At 38.0% G+C, this 19,417-nt stretch overlaps 1 protein-coding gene across 10 annotated transcripts in view; it reads left to right on the top strand.

Moving 5' to 3' along the window:
* CDIN1 (CDAN1 interacting nuclease 1) overlaps nucleotides 1–19,417 on the top strand; it is a 171,275-nt gene that overhangs the window by 134,013 nt on the left and 17,845 nt on the right. For 3 of the 10 annotated variants that reach the window (XR_011141551.1, XM_068946330.1, XM_068946324.1), the window contains one exon: nucleotides 7,398–9,639. The exons of 3 other annotated variants lie outside the window; for them this stretch is intronic. The gene's annotated coding sequence lies outside the window, so the exon portion shown is untranslated. Of the gene's footprint in view, nucleotides 1–7,397; nucleotides 9,640–19,417 lie in introns of those variants that run through there. 4 more of the 10 variants (XR_011141554.1, XR_011141549.1, XR_011141548.1 and 1 more) reach the window with 3 other exon arrangements.

The following is a 19,417-nucleotide window of genomic DNA, read 5'->3' as shown; positions in this document are numbered from 1 at the left end:
TACCCTTTCTACCTGCTTTTTTTTCTACAGTTTCTAATACTGCATCTGAGAATTGCTGTTTCCAGTGTAGAATGCATTCAAACTAACCCACCATATCAAGCAGTCTTGTTCTTGTTCTAATTTAAATAGCACCCTTAGGTGCCAGGCAGACTGTCCTCAAATTTCCACATATAGCACTTCACTGTGATGCAAGGGCATTGTGGTGCTACTGTTCATTCCCTTGGTTTGAAATATAGGTCATTTCCCACACACTGGGAAAGTTGATAGAACAGAGATCTAATACAGCACAGTCATTCCTGTCTATAGTGTAGTTTTACAGTGTTGCCTCTGGTTGTACGGAGGGATAAGACAGCAGTGCATCTGTGCTACTAGAATGTAGGCATGGCCAGTATTAGGAATGTAGCTGTTACAGTAGTCTCTCTCATTACAGATACTGCAAGTTCATTCCCAGCTCAAGCAGCATTTCTACAGGAAGGTCTTTTGAAGTCCAGGGGCAAGCTTCAAAAAATCTACTTGGCTCAAGAGAAAAAACATGGCCAGCTCCCTATTCTCTAACCACAGTGGTTCTGGCAAAAGCTCGTACATCCTACAGGTTGTTCTTATTTACCAGAGTTGACTATGACTCCTCAAGCACTGACAAAATATACACAGAATTGACTCTTCCTTTTACTTCAGCTGAAATATTCCCACTATTTCAACAGCTTCTAAAGGGATCTTGTGCAGTTAGATAGTAAATGCTGAAGGTGAATGATAGTTATTAGAACTACCCTCTTGTTACTTTGAGGAAGACATTATAAATATGTTAAAACAAATGCTGCTCAAGTAATAATTTAATATTATAAAATAAAATAGCAGGCTGCCTAGATGAATTAAAAAATTACTCCTGTTATATTATTCTCAATCACAAAGGCCCATTTATTGCAGATTTGCAGAAATAACTGATTTAATTAAGTTGACAAAAGAAGAAACTTCAAGGGCTTGCTCTTTACAGTTGTATGATAGGAACCTAAAGTGTGCCTGTTGAAAAATGAACTAGCTAACAATGGGAGCTTGGCAGCAACTTCACCATTTATAGAGAAACTGTCTATCTAGTACGATCTGTATAAAATAGACCTCACTTAGGTTAGGGAAAGGTCACAAGTTACACAAAGTTTGGATAGTCTAAATGCGTTACTCAAAACTAACTCTCCTGTGTATAGTAAATATTATTTGAACCTGTATTATTAAGAACATGCCAGGATTCAAAAGATTAAATAAGGAAGATGTAATTATGAGCTAAATAATAAACAGAGCAGCTTTAGTTCCCCTTGTGTTTTTTACTTTCCTGCTATTGTTTCATATATGGCTGTTATACAAAGAGCAGCTTAGGTCAGCTACTATAAATTATGGTTTTAGTACAATAGTAATCTACTAAAATTATTTCAAAGCTGGATCAAAGAGCTTCAAAAGACTTTTTGAAAACTTTTCCATATAATGAAAAGACTTCATTCTGATGCTCTGTTTCAATTTTTATAAGCATTTCTTTCTTGATTTAGAACTGCATCTTGCAGCTAGTTGTGTTGACGCTGTATTAGTGGAATGCAAAAGATTTGCATAATTTATTTGCAGCCTGAAATAAATGTGAAATGGTAATATCAAATAACTTTTTTTCTAAAATAAATTAGCTAGTGCATTTTGCAGGCTACGTTTCTTAGCTAATCTGTGTGACAAGACATTTTTAAAAAAACAAAGATTTCAAGTGAAATAGTTTATCTGATTTTCTTCCCTTTGCAAACATACAAATCACATTTACAGTGATAATGCTGCTTAGTAGCTTTTAGCTGAGATCATAGCCATCTATAAAATTTTAGTCTCTCCTCCCTCTTAGACAGGCTTTCACCTAATCTGAACAATCTCATGTCATCTGCACAGATCCATAGATGTGGCATTGTGATGTCAAAACAAAATGAAATGTCGATGCAAGTGTGTAGAGACAAAGTAACAATATTGAAACCATGTCAGTGCACATCTACAGAGACCATGTTACTCTTGTCAGTGTGATTCTAGGGAGATCACTCTGAAATGTTAAAATGAAATGAAACTAAGTCAATTAGGTAATAACAATTGAGGTTCAGGGATTAATTGAGGGCCTAAGGTGAAGCCAATGGCCATTAACCCCAGCGGTTATTAATTCTGAGAGAAATATCCTTGGCTAAGGTTACTCTCATTATAAGGAAGTTTGGAGGGTTTTTTCCATGCTGTATAAATACCTTTTGCTGTTGCCTATAACGGTGATACCATAAAGAGCTGTGGTAAAGGTCATTATAGGTTATCAGTGCTAAGTTAAGTTTTCATGGAAAGTGAATCCACCTAATACCAGACAAACATTTCATTTTCCTTTTATAGCTTTTATCAGATTTATTTAACAGATCTTATCTCTATGTCCAGTTAAGTGTCTATAAACCAATGGATTTACTATAGCTTATTTACCTCTGAGAACTTTCCTAATGAAAATAATAGGAATAAGGAGAAGGATCTGGTAGAGAATGGTCATTTGCACAGCAACTATTATCTGCATGGCACAAGTATTCACCATTAACAAAAAGCGAACATGTAAAACAGTCCAACAAGAACTAGCACAACTATTTCTAACAATAACAGAATATGAAGTAATCAATCATTTTTGAAAATACCGGAATGTAAGACCTAACAGCACTAAGCGAAGGTTACAAACTTTATGCAAATTCAGGCTTTCAGAGTGTACGACTGTAGCATGCTGGCATATATGCGTGATTTATTATGATATTTAGTATTCAATTTATACTATTGATGAGATATTCTTATGAGGATCAATGCCTCTTTGTTCAAGCATGCTGCACAAACACATACGAAGTCTCCTTGGGTCTTCATCCCAAGGAAAGATGGCATATGAGGCCAGATCAAAGGAATACAGTTGGTTATATAGTATATAAATGCCAGCTACCCTTTTTTCTCCTGAATATCAACTATTACGTGTTGGCTTTTATAGGTGTTTTGGTAGAGGTCTTCAGGAAAGGGCAATAGCTCTGCGCAGAAACTTACCTCTATCTTATCGAACGATATTCCATGTTCAAGGAGAAGTGTTGAGTAGATTATGGAGACATTTCAGCGAGTTGACAAGTAACACTGATTTTGACAGAGCATGACAGAGGGAAGTGGATGACCTGCACCTAGAAAAGACTAGAGTAGGCCCTACTTAAAGCCAGCAAGTTTTAAACCTTGAACTGCACTTTTCTGGGCTTTTGTCTCTCCAGTGTGTAGCTGTATATAAGTGTTCTGAAATCACAGAGTGCTTCGGGGGGTTAAGAGCATTTGTAAAAGCACTTTGAAATTTCCAGCAGAAGAGTACTGTGGGAACGCAAGGTTTATTACCAGAAAGCAAAAGTAACGTAGAAATAGTCCATTACAGATGGGAATATTGGATTAAATCATTTTTTTGCTTTTCCATAGTAAGCATTCATGGCACACTCTCCATTTCATATTCTGCCTCAGCATGATAACTCCATAACGAGTGGAACAAATGAAAATGGGTTTAATCAGTTTGTTTCCATATGCACTTTACCCAGCCTCATTTTTAACGTATTTGGCTTTGCATGGCATAAAATGATTAAATATATTTAGAAAAAAACACCTGACTGTGTATCATGAAAAAAAGCTTAGGTGGAGTTCGGCCTTGAGTCGTATAGTCCCATCCCTCCTCTGAGGCGAGACTGTCTATACAGATCAACTTAAATGTCTTTCTAACCTATTCTTTAAAAACTGCAGTGATGGAGGTGCTTAGAAAGGTTTTGGGAATCCACTTTACTGCCCATCTTTACTTAGTTACAAAGACTTTCCAATATGTAATCTAAACATTTTTTGCTATAGAGTAAGCCTGTTACATCTCATCCAATTATGAGTGAATATAGATAAAACTTATGGTTGCCTTCTTTTTCTAACCTTTTCCATATTTGAATACTATTTTCTCAACTGAACAACATGAAATCTCTCAACATTTTTTGTAGAGTATATTTTGAAATTTATGATCATTTTTGTTGATATGCACTAGTCTCTTCCAATTTGCCCTCATCATTTTGTTTTATTTTTAGAAACATAGTATCCAAAACACAGCCCGCCCTCCCCCCCCCAGATAATACTTTATCAGATCTGGATATTGGAAAAGTTACTTTGTGCATCTTCTGTACAAGATGCCTGCAAATACATTTCACTCTGACAAGCTGATGACTTCTATTTAGTCTGGGGCCCTCTGTAAAGCCTGCACCCAGTTATACCCCAGTTCATAATCTTTTCATCTGATTCTTTTTTTTTTTATCTTCTTGAACATACTACTTGGCAGTCCATTTTTAGAGTTTTACCTTGCTGAGTTCAAAATAACTGTGATCTTTCAAGTTTAGGTTGAATTCTAATCCTGCCCTTTGAAAATTCTTGAAATATTTGGTGTGATTTACAAAGTTTTATAAGTATGCAGTCTATCTGAAGTCAATAAATTAAAATATTCAGTGTTTCAAGTTTATTACATAAAAGAGTTTGATGGCTAGCTGTCACCAATTAAGTATAATAGTAGTGTAACATATCCCTCATAGGATACACAAAGACCCTTATCACCTTCATGGTAACATGTGGCTTACAGCTCAGTTTGTGAAATCAACATTTACTTAAAATACTTAGCAGAAAAAAACTGCTACGTGGAGCAAAAAGCAACAAGTTATTTTGCTTAGGTGGACATTTGCTCTCTAGCTCCAAGCTCACGATGCTCACAGTTGGGTTTGTTGTTGCTGGCCCGATTACTCAGCTATCCTGATGAGCTGATACCGACTTGCTATAAAGTTGGAGGCTCCACTTAACGCAGAGACTTACCTAAGTGTCTTCACTTCACCCCAACTTTTCTGTAAGTTTTGGTATAGGCAAGCAAAGAGGGTAAGGGTTGTTTGTGCTCCAGCAACCCACAGCCCTTGGAGGCTGTTAGCAACATTTTCTGGCCTGACAAGCAGCTATATATGTCATAGGAGGGTGAGATAAAAGTATGGCAGATTTACTTTTGTTTCCCATTTACCTAATCCATGCTGTACTCAGCTCAATAAAATTTACAATCCAGTCCGTTAATGCTATGCAAAATTGAGCTTTATGCTCCTTGGACAGAGCTAGGTAACTTAAACAGATCTAACTAAATACTAACTGAAGACAGAGAGATGGAAACAAAGTCTTGAAGATTTGAGGAACAGTGGGGATTTTTGATGTCCCAGATAATAGTTATCTACGTATATACACCAGAAAAGTAACACTGAAGAATCTGTTTCAGCAGGGGGGGGAAGCGGGGGGAGGGGGGAGGAAGATGCTTCTTTTAGCTTGTTACCCATAGTCTTTATTTTGTAATTGGCAGTCTCCCCATCTCCATTTGTAAGCTGCACATCTCCATTTCTTTAGTTCTTCAGTTACTCATAGAAAAGAAGAACTTAATATATGGCCTTCAGTTCATAACAGCTGTGTCATGAAGACTGAGAAAATGGATTGCGAGTTGGATTTTTCCTCATACTTGCTCATCTCTGCCCCAGATGTGGTCGTAGGGGCTACTAGTTCTGTTTCCAGTTTCTTTCTGCCTTCACCACTGCATTGTTAAATAGGATCAGATACAGTGAATTGGCACAGCTCCTCTAGCATGTCGGTGTTCGAAAGTATCGTGCTGATTTACGATAGCTGAGAATTTGCCCTGTTATTTTTATAGAGAGACTGCATTTTGTTCAGCCTTATTGGTCTTCTGCTCAGGCTTTGGCATGTTAAAAACCTCCATTTTCCAAAGTAGGTGAGGTGATTGGGTCTCATCCCTACCTTCTAGGGTAGGTGACTGCTAGTGACGCACAGAGAGTCTGTTCTGCGGCAGTACTTGCTGTGGCATAGGGACAGCAAATACCAGTACAATGAGCAGCAAGCAGAAAAATAAGATCTTGTGCTTAAACAGTGAGTCCAGAGATGAGAATTGCCTCATGCTTTCCAGTGCTCTTTCACTAATGAAATGGCTTCACACTTCCCCTGTAGGCTTTTACTCAAAATGATAATGATTTCTGCTTTCACATGTTAAGTAACACACTTGAGTTGCAATTTTGTTTTTCTAAACAACATCATTGCTATTCCATGCTTCTTTGTTACCTTCTTCTATCTTCTTTCCTAATACACTACATGTTTCTATTTCTTCTTTCAGAATCAAATACCTAATATAAAGCTCTGTTTGCTTCATTAAGGGAAGCAAAAGTCTCCTTCTCTCACATGCCAAGCCTGGGCACAGTTGTTGCCATAGCTAAATGACTGCTTCTGAAGAGAAGCAGCTTAGCCAAATTGTAGCTCCATACCTTGAGGTAACCTGAAGCCTCCGAAAGGGTGACAGATGGAAGCCCCACTGTCACCAGAGACTTAAGTGCGGCTGCCCTTTGCCCAATCCTGGTTTGGAGCAGTAAGGGCGAGTGTCTCTCAAGAACCCCTATAAAACAGGCTAAGACCTTTCTGGGCCAGTACATAGGTGTCCTGTGCTCGATAGAGGAGAACAATTTTTTTTCTGCAAGTGGGGTTCAGTAAAAGGTGTCATCTCTTAAATTGAAAGTAAGTTCTATCTCCCAGCATGCTCTGCTAGTTGTCTCTAGGACACTTGCTTGCTTTTTTTTTTTTGGCTGTCTAGTTTTGCTCATGAAATTTTCTATTATTTTTTTCTTTTTTTGTAGTTTTCACTATTTTCTCTCCTTTCATCCAATTGAACTTATCATACTCCTCTTTTTCTAAGATGTTTTACTCTAGGATAAAAAAAAGTGTTCTTAAAGGCATAATAGGCAGCATATTTACAACAGTGACACCTTAAAACTCTATTGTAGACAAGTTATTATTTTGAATGTGTTAGCCCGTCAGATGCATCACTGTGCTTCCCACTGATCTACTAACAGTGTTAAAACACAACTTCCTCTGTCTATTTAGCCCTTATTTAGCCCATAAGTGACAGCTTCCTGTTTTTATAAATACTAACAGATAAACAGCAAAGCATTTTCCAGTGTCTTGGCCTCATATTTCCTTCAAAGATATCAAAAAGTGTTTTCCTGAATTCTTTGGCAAGGTATGTTTGATGTCAATCGAGTGTAGAGGAAAACACAGCAAAAGACCTATCCTAAGGAGAAAGCCATAGGTTTGCATCCAAATCTTGACAGTCAAGTGACAGAAGAACCAAACTATAATTCTGTTTTGATAGATTTAGTTACTTTAGCATCCAGTTCAGGATTAGTACTAACCTTAGCAGGAAAAGGACTTAGGCTCTGAAAGTGGTTTTGTAATGTGTTCCCATTGTCTTCAGTTTTACTCTGGTTTCTCACAGTCTCTCTTCTCACTGCGGTTCCCTCTGTCAGCTCCACAGGCCCAGACTGAGAGGCAGCTTGTGAAACTTGGTATACTGTCTATCTGAAGACATTCCATTTGCCAAGGTACTAAAGAGAAAGATATTTTTAAGTAATTGTTCCATTGTCTGGTTTGTTTAATCTTTTTCCATTGTTCTCACTTCAGAAAGTTCCATTCAACCAGCTGGCTGGAATCTTTTGTTCATCTTTAGAAACGCCCTTGATTCAGTTTATCTCCTTAAGTTGTGGAGCCAGATCTTCTCCTGTGCTGTAGATCAGCACTCCTCCAGAGACTTAAAAACAGAAATATATATATGTGTGTGTGTGTGTGTGTGTGTGTGTGTGTATACATATAAAAACACACACACATATATACACACATACACAAACACACACGTTTCTCTTGTTTGTCTAGAGCTTCTGCCAAAAATACCGTGATATAGATACTACGAGAAAACTTGCAAGTTTTACACATCTGAGTGACATATAAACTAAGCTATACGGCAGATGATCACCCTGGAGGTGTACAGATTTGTCATAGCATAAAAGGTATCTTTAAGCTGATAAAACTACCTCTGTGTGCCACTGTTAATTTAGTGAAAAGGAAGCATAAAATACTGTTTGAATTCAATCCGAAAAAAAAAAAAAAAAGACAACAAACAAACACCCCCAGCTTTCAGAGATGTAACTGATTTGTTCCAGAATTGTTCACTGGCTGATCTACAGCATATTGTGTTACATTATTTTGTTAATGTTTTAAAAGATATGTCTTGAATCAGTGAACCAACCCAAAACATAAATCTCATCAGATCAGAGAAGTGCTGAACAATTTTCAAATAATTGAATGAGTGCTGATGTTGGGCTGCTTGCAAGGGCACAAACCAGCCATTCTTCCCTATTTCTAAACATTTGAAAGCTCGACAAGATGCTTCTCCATAGGAGATAACTTATGCGTGGCTGACCTGAACTGAGAACTGAGTGGAGAGAAATGTCTTACAATGTACTTTTCCACCTGTTCACATATCTCACTGTTCCTTCCATTCGGTAATGAACTAACCACTTATTTGGGTTAATAAGATGGAGGTTAAGACAAACATTTGAATCTACAGATGAATACAGCTATAATGAAATAGTAATTCAATAATGTTCTACTTCCCTTGTGTCCCAGCTATCAGCTGTGTCAATGAGGGATTTTAGATGTGCTTGGTTTGCAGTTTGGGATTTTGTATGTTTGGCTGTTGTGAGTAGGTTGTTTTTTGTTTTTTTTTGCCAGGGTTGTTGGGGGGAAGGGTGGTGGTCTGGGGTTTTTTAATGCTCCTAATTTCCTGGTTGTAGCAAGGACAAGAAAGAAGAAAGAACTATAGTAGTTCAAGAAAAAAAAAAATTGCCAGGAACACTAGGAGGTCAAGATAGACACAGTTAGAAGCCTGATAATTTCATTAGAAAGTCAGTTCGCATGGTATCTCCAAATTGAGAAGACTGTCATTGATGGCATGATCTGAATATAAAGCTGTTGCAAAGATGCAGCTAATAACCAATGAAGGTCTCCAGCAGGACTCCTATTTCTAGCATAGTGTGTAAAATGGAAACACTAGAAGTGGACTACTAGAGTCTGAACTGCCTATTAGATAAGACCTTTTACTTGTAAAATTAGCAAATTTGTCATAGAAATAATTGAGGCAGAATGAATTCAGAAATTCATGAACTGCCAGATGAGATTCCTCTTTAAGAGGTCTGGTTTATCTCTCTCTGTGACTAATCAGGTGTAAGAGAAAAAGCCCAACACGCATACTAGTAAAGAGAACAGCTATACACTTTCCTCAGGTTCTAGACTAATCAGGGATTGGGAGCTAGGATTTATATGGCAAGTTCGTACTAAACGGTTTTACTTGGAGAAGTAAAGCTTAAATCTTACAGAACGCAACTGAAGCCCTGCGGGTGCGGAGAGTGTTCCCGGCTCTACCATCTGGAACGCATCACAGGCATATTCCGCGACTACTGTATGATGCCATACTTCACTACCTCTGTTGCCAATACAGGGAGACAGGTTTTGGCCCTAATAGTGATTCCATCTGGGAGAGTCTTCTAAAAAATTTCAGCAAAGGTTTATAGTTTGAAGTACAAAACCATTTTCTATGCAACATAAGTATCTAATTACCTCATCTGAGACTATGAAACAACTTAATCGTGCAGAGCCATCTTTTGTATAAAGGCAGAAAACTTTCATCAATAAAAACATGTACAGAGTTATAAACTTTGTGAAGAGATTGTTGCCTTGGACAGCTCAGGGGTGAGAGTTACGTACAGCAGAATTAATAATAGCTAGATGATCTTAGTTGCATCTTAGTATGTTATATACTTTGGAAGGTATTTAACATTTGGGTTTCCTGGAGCAGACAAGCTCTGGTACCTAGGCAGGAAGGGATCACAGCAAACAAAAGCAGCAGAGCATGATTAATATTGAAGTTATGAATAGTATGCCCTGAAGACTCCACTGGGACTTTCTCTTTATTTTCTAGCCCATTTATACTTTAAGGTTACAAAGTAGCTCGTCACTTTTATAAACTAGAAAAGTTAATTCATATTCCAAAAATAGACCACTCACAGCAAGAGCAAGCAAAACAGATTAAGTACCTGCCTCTGACTTCAGAATAGACCTGGATTCTTTCAGCTATGTAAAACTCATGCTGAGAAGCCCCAATGAACTTCAACTTTTGTTCTGCTCATATTATTTAAGGATTGGTGAATTATTTTTCCAACATAATTGTTGTTACACCACTTTTAAGAGATGGGTTTTCCCACTGCTCCTGTGAGGAAGGTAAACTGAGGCATTAAGTTTATTGCACTGCACTGTAGTAAAACACAGTTGACAGTATCACAGCTTCTAAGTGCCATGTTTAGCTGTGGTTCTAAACACCTGTATTTTGCTTTTTTGTTTTAACCCTTGTTTGTTGTTGTTGTTGTTTTGTTTTTATTTCCTACAAAGCTTTCGGATGCAATCTTTATACTGCAAGAACCAAAGTAATTGCAAGGTACTTTTGTTTTTGTTGAACAGAAACTGAACTTTCACCAAGGCAAAGCAGAGTGAAGGTTGTTCTATGCTGAGTCTGAAAAGGACTTTGCAAATACAGCAGCACATGCATGTGTTTGTATCTTAGATTGCTCAGTGAAATTCAGTACTGTTAACAACGGAAATTAGCTACTTAAATGTTTAGGCTTATCTCAGTGCTAAAAAGCCTCATAGCTCAGAAGAGCTGTCTCTTTGAAGTAATTTAGTCATACAATTGATGTTCAGTGGAGGATATTCACCAGTTAATTTAGAAAGACAGGGACTACAATTTCAAAGCACGGTATGACAATACATATACTGCAGTCTACAACAGATACCTTGTTGGCTCGTCTTCCAAGAAATGAACTGAGAAATCAAGAGTGGGATTTTCTAGTGTAATCAGAAATAGCTTAACTCTTCTCCTCTGGACATCACTTACCAATTATTTCACAGGAATCTAAGTTAAGCCAAATGCCAAATGCTTTTGAAAATTTCTATCCAACTTTCTAAAATACTTCAGTTTGGAATAAAACGCACTTGTTTTTGGAGGGTTTGGGGGGGTTGGTTTTTGTTTTAAACCTAGAGCATAGACATAAGCTGTTACATGCGTGCTATCAAAGAGAAGAAACTGCATGTGTAGTGGTGCACTGATTTGTTTAGGTATAGAGTTGACCTATTTTACAGACTGCTATTTTGCTGGAGGTGAAAAAAATGGCATGGTAGAATCCTGGTAGATGTTTTGTGTTAGCAGGCGTTTGGAGTGCTTCTCAAAAGAGTTTTGGCCAGTGACAGGTACCAGAACATAAAGCTGTTTTTCACCAACTCATTAAAGTCCGTGGCTTACCTTTTCAAAGTCCATAGTGTCAAATGCTATTGAGCTCACACAGGCACCAAGCAGATGCTGCAGCCACGTGTTTTGCAGCTTAACTGTTCTGAGGAGAGAAATTTGAGATTCTTATTTAGGGGCCTCAGCTCCCTCTGTAGTTCACTGAAGGAGCCATCCACCTCAGTAGGTATTCTGAGGTAATAATCTGAAACAACCTCTGAACTGAACAGATAGCCACCTGAAAGTCAACGCAGCTATTGGAGCAGGAGCAAGCTGAGGAGGAGTATATGAAAAGACCATTTTCCCCTGAGGCAAGATTCTTCCTTGGAGATATAGTAGTGTCTCCATCCACTTATAATCCAAATCTTAAGTGTAAGTACCTACAGATTCTTTCTTAATAAATAGACATAGAGATAATTCTTTTGAAGCACAGAAGATACTGACAGAGCCCTTTCTCACCACGCTTGTGTACAAAGGCAGGTGGGTACAGCACCTTCCAGCAGAGAGATACAAGTGAGAGTTCAGATCTGTGGGTGCAATTAAACAGTCTCCAGTCTCATCTGTCACAGTCATTTTGATGCAGGAAGAACTCAAGCTTTATGGGTCAGTGTCGCAAACACAGCCAGAAAGTGGGAACAAGAGCGAGTATCACAGTACTGTTTCAGGTATGTCTTCAGTCAATCTAAGTTTTTGTCAGACATTCATATGAAGGAGCAAACTGAACACTTATGCCTGTACCTGTACCATAGTGCAACTGTACAAAAAGAGGACACCACCTCACTCTCCTCCCTCATGTGTTCTATAAGAAAGAAGGTGCTACCCTGCACTTTGTGTAGGGATTGCTTGACTGGCCGTGTGTAGGTTTGCTCTTTGTTTAACATGTAGACGAAACCCCACGGAGAAGTTTCCCTAACTTCTAGGTTATGGATCCTAGCTGGGACACAAGCCTGAATGAGATGACACGGTGATAACACTACAGCAGAGATGCTTCGGGGAGCAGCAGAATTTCAGGCTTGTGGGGAATTCTGAGGATGAAAGCTGAGATCACGTTTGCTCCAGGCACCTACAAAATTAGCTATTGGAACCAAGATCTGCAGGAATGCTGTTCTGAATTCCGGCATCTCAATTACAGATCAGATCCAAAAGGAATTAAGATTAGAATAGCAGAGACCCAGGATAACAGTTAACAAAAGAGAAGACTAGAAGCCTGACTTTGCATTCACTAGCAATAGAGAGAAGCCTTTCTTCACATCCTCCGCTATAATTTTTTTTTTGATTAAATGGGAGATGTTTCTGTAACCAGAGTGTATTTTTACATTTGTATAAAATTAGGTGGAAATACTCAATAGGGAGCTGAAGGGATCTAATTACCTACCTTCCTCTCTTTCTCAAGACATCCATTTTCTATAGGGTTCTTGAAAACTATGTCCTAACTAGGCTGCTTTATAAACTTTACGTTATAGAAGCATTGTACTGAAATAGCATCACAAGAAGAGGAACAGAGGAAGGATAGATAGGAAGATCCATGTCATCAGTACCAAATTTTCATCACTTAAGGACAGACGCTTTTGTTCATTTTTCTCTCAGTCTTCTGGCCGTGCCTTTTTAGTTGATGCCTAATGTATATTTCCAAATTCTTTTTGTATTTTCTGTTTGGACATTAGCTTTTTAATCCAAGTATTTCCCTGTCTTTTCTTGCCAAATATTTCTGTGTTCTATTCAAACTGTTAGGCAAGTGATATTCCAGAAAATTTTAGGTCTGTCTAGTGATCTGGAGGAGCCTAAGTTTATGAAAACTATTTAGTCAAAACATGCTAAGCACTCTGAAAATTAAGCTATTCAAGGCATTTATGTATTCAGAAATGGGGGATTCCAAGTTTTGGGTTGAGTAACTCACAGCAAAAGCCATTTGGCCAGAGGTACCTTTTTATAAAGCATCCCTTTTTCTTTCAATATTGGGAGATTCCCGAGTCTCACCTATTACAGTTTTGCACATTTGTTTGCTGTATTTCTACCATTCATTAGAATGGTTTACACTGAAATGCAGTTGACTCCAAATTCTGTATGGTGCTAAACATGCCCAGTTCATTGGTTTACTATGGTAGCTCGTTACACAAGTATTGCCTGGTCTAACAGGCAGATGTTAGAATTGCGATGCATCTTATGCGGCATTTCCTGAGGATGATTTCTGTCAAACCTTGTGAGCTCACCCCAGCTACAGGCAATCATGGGTGACTATAACAGCATTAGCAGTGACAAGCAATACTACGTAAGCAATAAGCTTGAAAACAATATGAGTCTGTCTCACTTTTCTGTAGTTTGAGAAGTGAAAATGTGGCAAAGAAAAACAAAAATCAGACCTACTTTTGATCTGGGACCAGCTCTCTTGATGAAATCTGTCATGTTTCTGGCTTCTTTTATTCCGTGTGAAAAGAGCAAAAATGTATTTTTTGTTAAAGAATTTTTAAATGTTTTATCTTTATTAATGTTTCTTTATGATACAGTTCATCACTGCAGGCAAATCTGTCTCATTTGTTAAGTTTTCCATTGTCAAAACAACATAACCAATTGTTTATCATAACATCATAAATCTTGGACAGCAGTCATAATACAGAGATTCCCTGTTATGTACAGGATTGTCTATTCGGATATGTTTGAAAGGCCAGCACTGACTGGCCTTTATACATTAATCTGTTGCTACAAACAGCGTAATATTCTGTATTGAAACAGGCAGCCTATTAATGGCATATGAATTTCTGAGTTGCTTTTGTCGCTGTTTGTGGTCTTCCAGATGGTAAGAAATTAATCACTTAGTTTAAATATCTTTTAATACTCTTTCTGCGAGTTTCATATTTGATGCAGGGTTTGGCAAGGCCTCTTAAGTTTCAGAGTTCTTAAAGATACAGCATCCTATCCAAGAACGTGAGGTTCCTCTCCCATGATACTAAAATACATACCAAGGAACAGAAAACTACCAAAGGAGAGAATTAAAAAAAAAATCCCACACACATAACAGAAGTAGTTCATGATTTAGTTTCGTACAAAAATGGAAAGCAAAAACTAGCCCTCACCATCTGATCCAAGTCTTCAAAAGATCTAATTCGGTTAATATAAATATAACCATTTCAGACCTCTTTGGAAAGAGTTATCAAGTAACTGCCATTTCTTTCTTAAGCATGGTCTACAAAGTAAGATTCAGTGCTGCCAGCACCTAATATACACATTTAAGAGACCATAATGCTTTTTCTTCAAGATAACGTGAGGAAAGAGAATGGCAGCAAGCATAGACTCGAAACAAGAGTACTAGAGGGCTTAATGTGGCTCTCTTTTTGAATTTTGGATTGTTCATGCTTGCATTTTTGAATGACTTCACTGCAGAAGTAGAGAGCACTTAAGTCATTGCTGTTGTCTTTGGGGATAGCATGAAGGCTCTAAAGTCTGTGGATGCCGTTTTGTTTCATTACACAACTGTAGGTGGCTCTGACACCACAGAAGCCAGTACAACTGCTGTGCGCAGTCATCAGCATGGGGGAAATCAGAAGAGCTGAGTGCTATAAGTGAAAGGTTTTACGTTTCAAAATGATCTGCAAATTGTCTCCTGCAAATTTTTGTGCCAGATGAAGGGAGTAGAGAGGAAGAAGAAATGGGCTTTGGAGTCTTAAAAATTCATGATCAGAGAAGTCATATGCCACAGAAGACTATCAGTTTGGAATCGTACAGTCCTACATACCAGGTGCTTCAACTCTAGGGGGACAAACTCTGTCCCACTCAATGTAAATCAGCTGCTCAAAAGTATAACTTGCTTGGAAAAACCCTTATTTGGTCAGAAATCACATCTAGCCTGACTTCTGTATTTCAAACATCTGAAAGAGATTGAATGGAGAAATTTCCTTTAATAAAGCCAGAATATCAAAGCTAGCTCACCAAGAACATCCCACCAGGTAAACTGCAATTAACTCATATGGGCAGCTGAACCTCATAAGTCTCCCTCAACCTCCCTTTCTCCAGCTGAGATTCTGCAAAAGAGCCGACCACATACATAGAAGCTGTGGCCTTCTTGCTCTCTTTGAAAATATTTCTGTGGTCATGGATTACTAGTTCTAGAAAGTGGGGAAATAAACAGAACAATTATTTGCCCTGAGTAAAGATACTTTTTCAGTGCACTGAAGAGCCTCGCCAGACAGGAGATAACCTCCTATCAGGCATCTGCAAACTGTGCAGCCAGGAAATACAAGACTAGTCCACAAAAATCAGGCAAAGGGCGTTCCAGTTTTGTCAAAGGAAATATAGCGCTCTCCTCTCAGACACTCAGCATTCTAGGTAGGTCTTTCACGTTTGTCTACATCTCAGCTTTCTTTCTCTGCCTCACCTGGCAGGTTGTTATCAAATGCCTCCTTGCTGGTCAAAAATATGAGATAGTTTCTATCAAAATTATCATCACTGAGATTCCACAGATCCACTACTAATCTGAGTTTATTGAAGAAAGCAGATGAAGAATAAGGGGATCGTTGATTTCTTTTTCATGTTGACAAAAATGTAACAACTGATGACTATCTCATTCCTATAGCTGATTTTGATCAAGAAAATATATTGAATTAACTATTACGGGTTAAACTCATGTCAGAAATGGGAACAGCTTTTCTTTTGTAAGTGAATATTGCGCCCATTTCATCCTGTAATTCCTAATTTTTGCCAGGCCACGTTCCTCCTTTTAAAGTTATTTTCAGTTTCAGAAGAAAATATAGCCATGGAGATGTAAATGCATACACAGTTATGTTTCCTTGCTACTATGCACAGCACCTATAGAAGGTCCTTGAATCATTGATACTGTTATCCTTGATGTTGTGCACATGTGGAAGATATCTTTAGTTACTAGTACAGTATTTGTGAGAAGGAAAAAAAAAAGGAGGCGGGGGGGAGGAAAAAAAGCATTAGGCAACCTTGACAAAAATCAAGAAAGGGGAAACCAATGTTAAGCATATGCACTGCTTTGAGAATTCAGGTGAGCTTTTTGTGCTTCTCTTCTTTTGTTTTGCCATGATTTTAAATATTTTGCGAACTCCCTCCTCTTTAATTTATTAACATACGCTGTCTGCATGAAAGCACTATTTTAACCTTAACCTGGAGTACTCATAAAATCCCTACACAATACCAGATATGTTTAATTTCTGCTTTTATTGCACTATTCTTCCAGTGGATCCCAAGAACATCTGATTGAAGTTACCTTGAAAGTTCTGAATTTAAATTAGATATGGAAGCAAATAAACTCCCTTCATCACAACAACCTTGAACTTGTGGAAATTCAGATCTAGATCCAGACTTTGCAGCTGGATTCCATCCCTAGTTAAAATATGAATCAAAATCAAAGAGTGCTGTGACTGCACATACAGTTTACAGGAAACATTCAATTCAACATTTTGTGTAGATGCTCTGTTCTTTAACTAGTCCTAAATTCCTACCCAATGTTCATACTAATGTGTAAATTCAGATTCTTATTTTCTTTCTGAAGTGACTAAAGCCTTAGCAAGCACATCACTTTACTACAAAATAAACATCATGGCACTGATTTGAATCAAAATCTCCCAACAACTGTTTTACATCTAAGTAATTGCACTGGCATTAGTGGGATTGCCTCCTTGTTTATATGGGGGAAGGGTGCAGTCAGAATCACAGCCTGTGACTTTATCATACAACATGAAAAGCCTTTAGGCTATCCTCTCAGCTGGTATAAATAAGCATAGCTCTATTGGTTTATGGGTGAATGAGATTATAATTCGAATCAGAAACATGATGTTTGTTTATACCATAGCAAAGTATCACAGAAGCGTGTATCGTAAGCCTGAAGGACTTACACAACCTAAGAATCTGAGCTTAGATTTCAGTGACTGCAGTGAAGCTATGCCTATTTATTTCAGGATGGCTGTGCTGATGTGCACTAGCTGAGGATCTAGCTCTTTAACTCCCAGATGACAGCAGAAACCATCTACAAGGGCAAGGGAAAATCAGCTCAAGTATAGAGCTTCACTGCTGATACGCTGGTATCTCCTAAACATGCAGACCTCTTTCTTCCAAAGCAAAAATAGACACATGTAAAAGTGTAATACAAAGAACATCTTTCCTTAAGGAATTTCAAATGCATATGTTATGTTTTGCATTCTAGTACAAAGGATTTTCATCTTGAGTAATGCTTAACCAGTTACTCATTTTACATGCTTGCACATACAAGCCTCATGATTCAAAACAAAATCCTGCATAAAATGGCTTTCAGAACAAGCCATACATTCAGTTAACTTGACAGCCTATGCTCAGATTAAAAAAAAAAAACCACCCTCTCTTCAGTACACTGGAGAAAAAAGAAAAAAAAAAAACACACAGCCAGTAGGAATAAACTCAAAGGACAGTTTCTTCTGGTACCATATTCACAATGTTTATCACAGTGGGGTATGATACAGTATGTAAAATTACTAGGTTTCACAATGATTATGTAAGAGAAATCACATGTGGTATAAACAGAATGCATAACAAAGAACAATATATGTTCAAATAAACCACTGATTATGTCAAAACTAATGACTTATTTACTGTAGCAGAGTCAACGAGTTAACAGGTCCAATGAACCTAATGGTTTTATTATTCCCTCCTCTTCCTCCCTACCCTTCTCTTCTTTGAGACTCAGGATGTTTTTTCATGAATAATTATGTTTATGCAATCAAGCATATTGTTTTGTGACTTTCTGCAGGATCATTTTGGCATTTTAGGAGAGAAGATGATGATGGTTCAATCTAAATATTGGGGGGGTTAATCACTGACGTGGAGGGTTATTAGGTTTTATGCAATAGAGAGAGCATTCACAGTCACAGAAAACAGCATCTTTCATTTTTAGGAACGGAGGTAATTGTGCTTTGTGACAGTGCACATCCTTAAGATGTTATGTATCATTGCGTACTTAAAAAAGCAGTATACTTTTCATTGATCTTTCAATTTCATTGTGATTTAAAATGCAGATCTTTCTTTCCATTGAAATCTTAGCGTTTTTATTTTAAAATGTGTATTTTAAAAATCCATTTCAGACATATGCAGCACCATAAATTACTTTTTGTGGTTGAAACAGTATTCGCTTATGTCATGGGTTGAACATCCTCCTTTATTAGAATGCTATTTATTGCCACCAGCTGCAGTGCTTAGCTAAGAAAGTTCTTGACACCAGCGATTGCTTTTCAGCACCAGTGCTTCCGGCTGCTAACAGGGGCTTCTATTTCCAAACGCAGCCACCTCTCTTAAACTATTCCTTCTGGTATACAGACACCTCCTGTCATTGTTACCCAGCGCAGAGGTTGGGGAAAAGGGATCGGGTCTGAACCCGCTGCTATATAATCTCCTTAGCTATAAATCTCCTATAGCTTTAAAAGACCTTGCCAAATACCACTGGCTTGAAAGCTGTCAGATGTGTTCAAGAAATCTACCCATCAGTAGTGGATTTTTTCAAAAGTAAGATGTGAATTTAGCTTGTGAGTAAAGGGCATTTCACATAACTAGCCTCTGCTTTAGTAAAAGCAACAGAACTTCTGTGTGCATCAGCTGCATAGTCACTGGTCTCTATTTTATTGCATTTTAGAGCAGGGAGAAACTAGACAAAGGTAATTACTCTTCTGTTAAAGGCTATTACTACTGTTGCATGAACAGTTAGCACAGCTATTTTCTCTGCTGCCTATGCCAGTCAGGAAAACTAAGCAGGAAGGGAATAAAAGTGGTGGTGTCAGCAGATTTCCTACTGGACGGTAAGTGTACCTTACAAGGTAAATCTTCAAAGCAGTAGTGTGTGCACTGCTCTTACGTATGCATATCCTGTTATTTTATTGATATATTTTGCACACATCTTCACAGCTGCACCCCTGGAAAACCATTGCATTTAATTGGGCTCAACTAAGCAGAAGAGGCAATCAGTGACAGGAGGAGACCTGAACTCTCTTAACATGGAAAGAATTCCTTTCCTCCCTTAGAAGAGAAACACCCAGTAGGTCAAAGAGGAAGGTTTCTCTGCAGTATAGCACGGACAAGCCTGTAGCACAGATGCCTGAACCAGTGGAATCTAGAGTCTTTAAAAAAAAAAAAAGTCCATTCCTGAGGCTGCATGAACATAATTTTTCCCTATGACTA

The sequence above is a fragment of the Struthio camelus genome, chromosome 5 (assembly GCF_040807025.1).
Source record: "Struthio camelus isolate bStrCam1 chromosome 5, bStrCam1.hap1, whole genome shotgun sequence".
Classification (NCBI taxonomy): Eukaryota; Metazoa; Chordata; class Aves; order Struthioniformes; family Struthionidae; genus Struthio; species Struthio camelus.
Note: the sequence above shows the minus strand (reverse complement) of the source record. Positions and strands in the feature narration are given on the sequence as shown.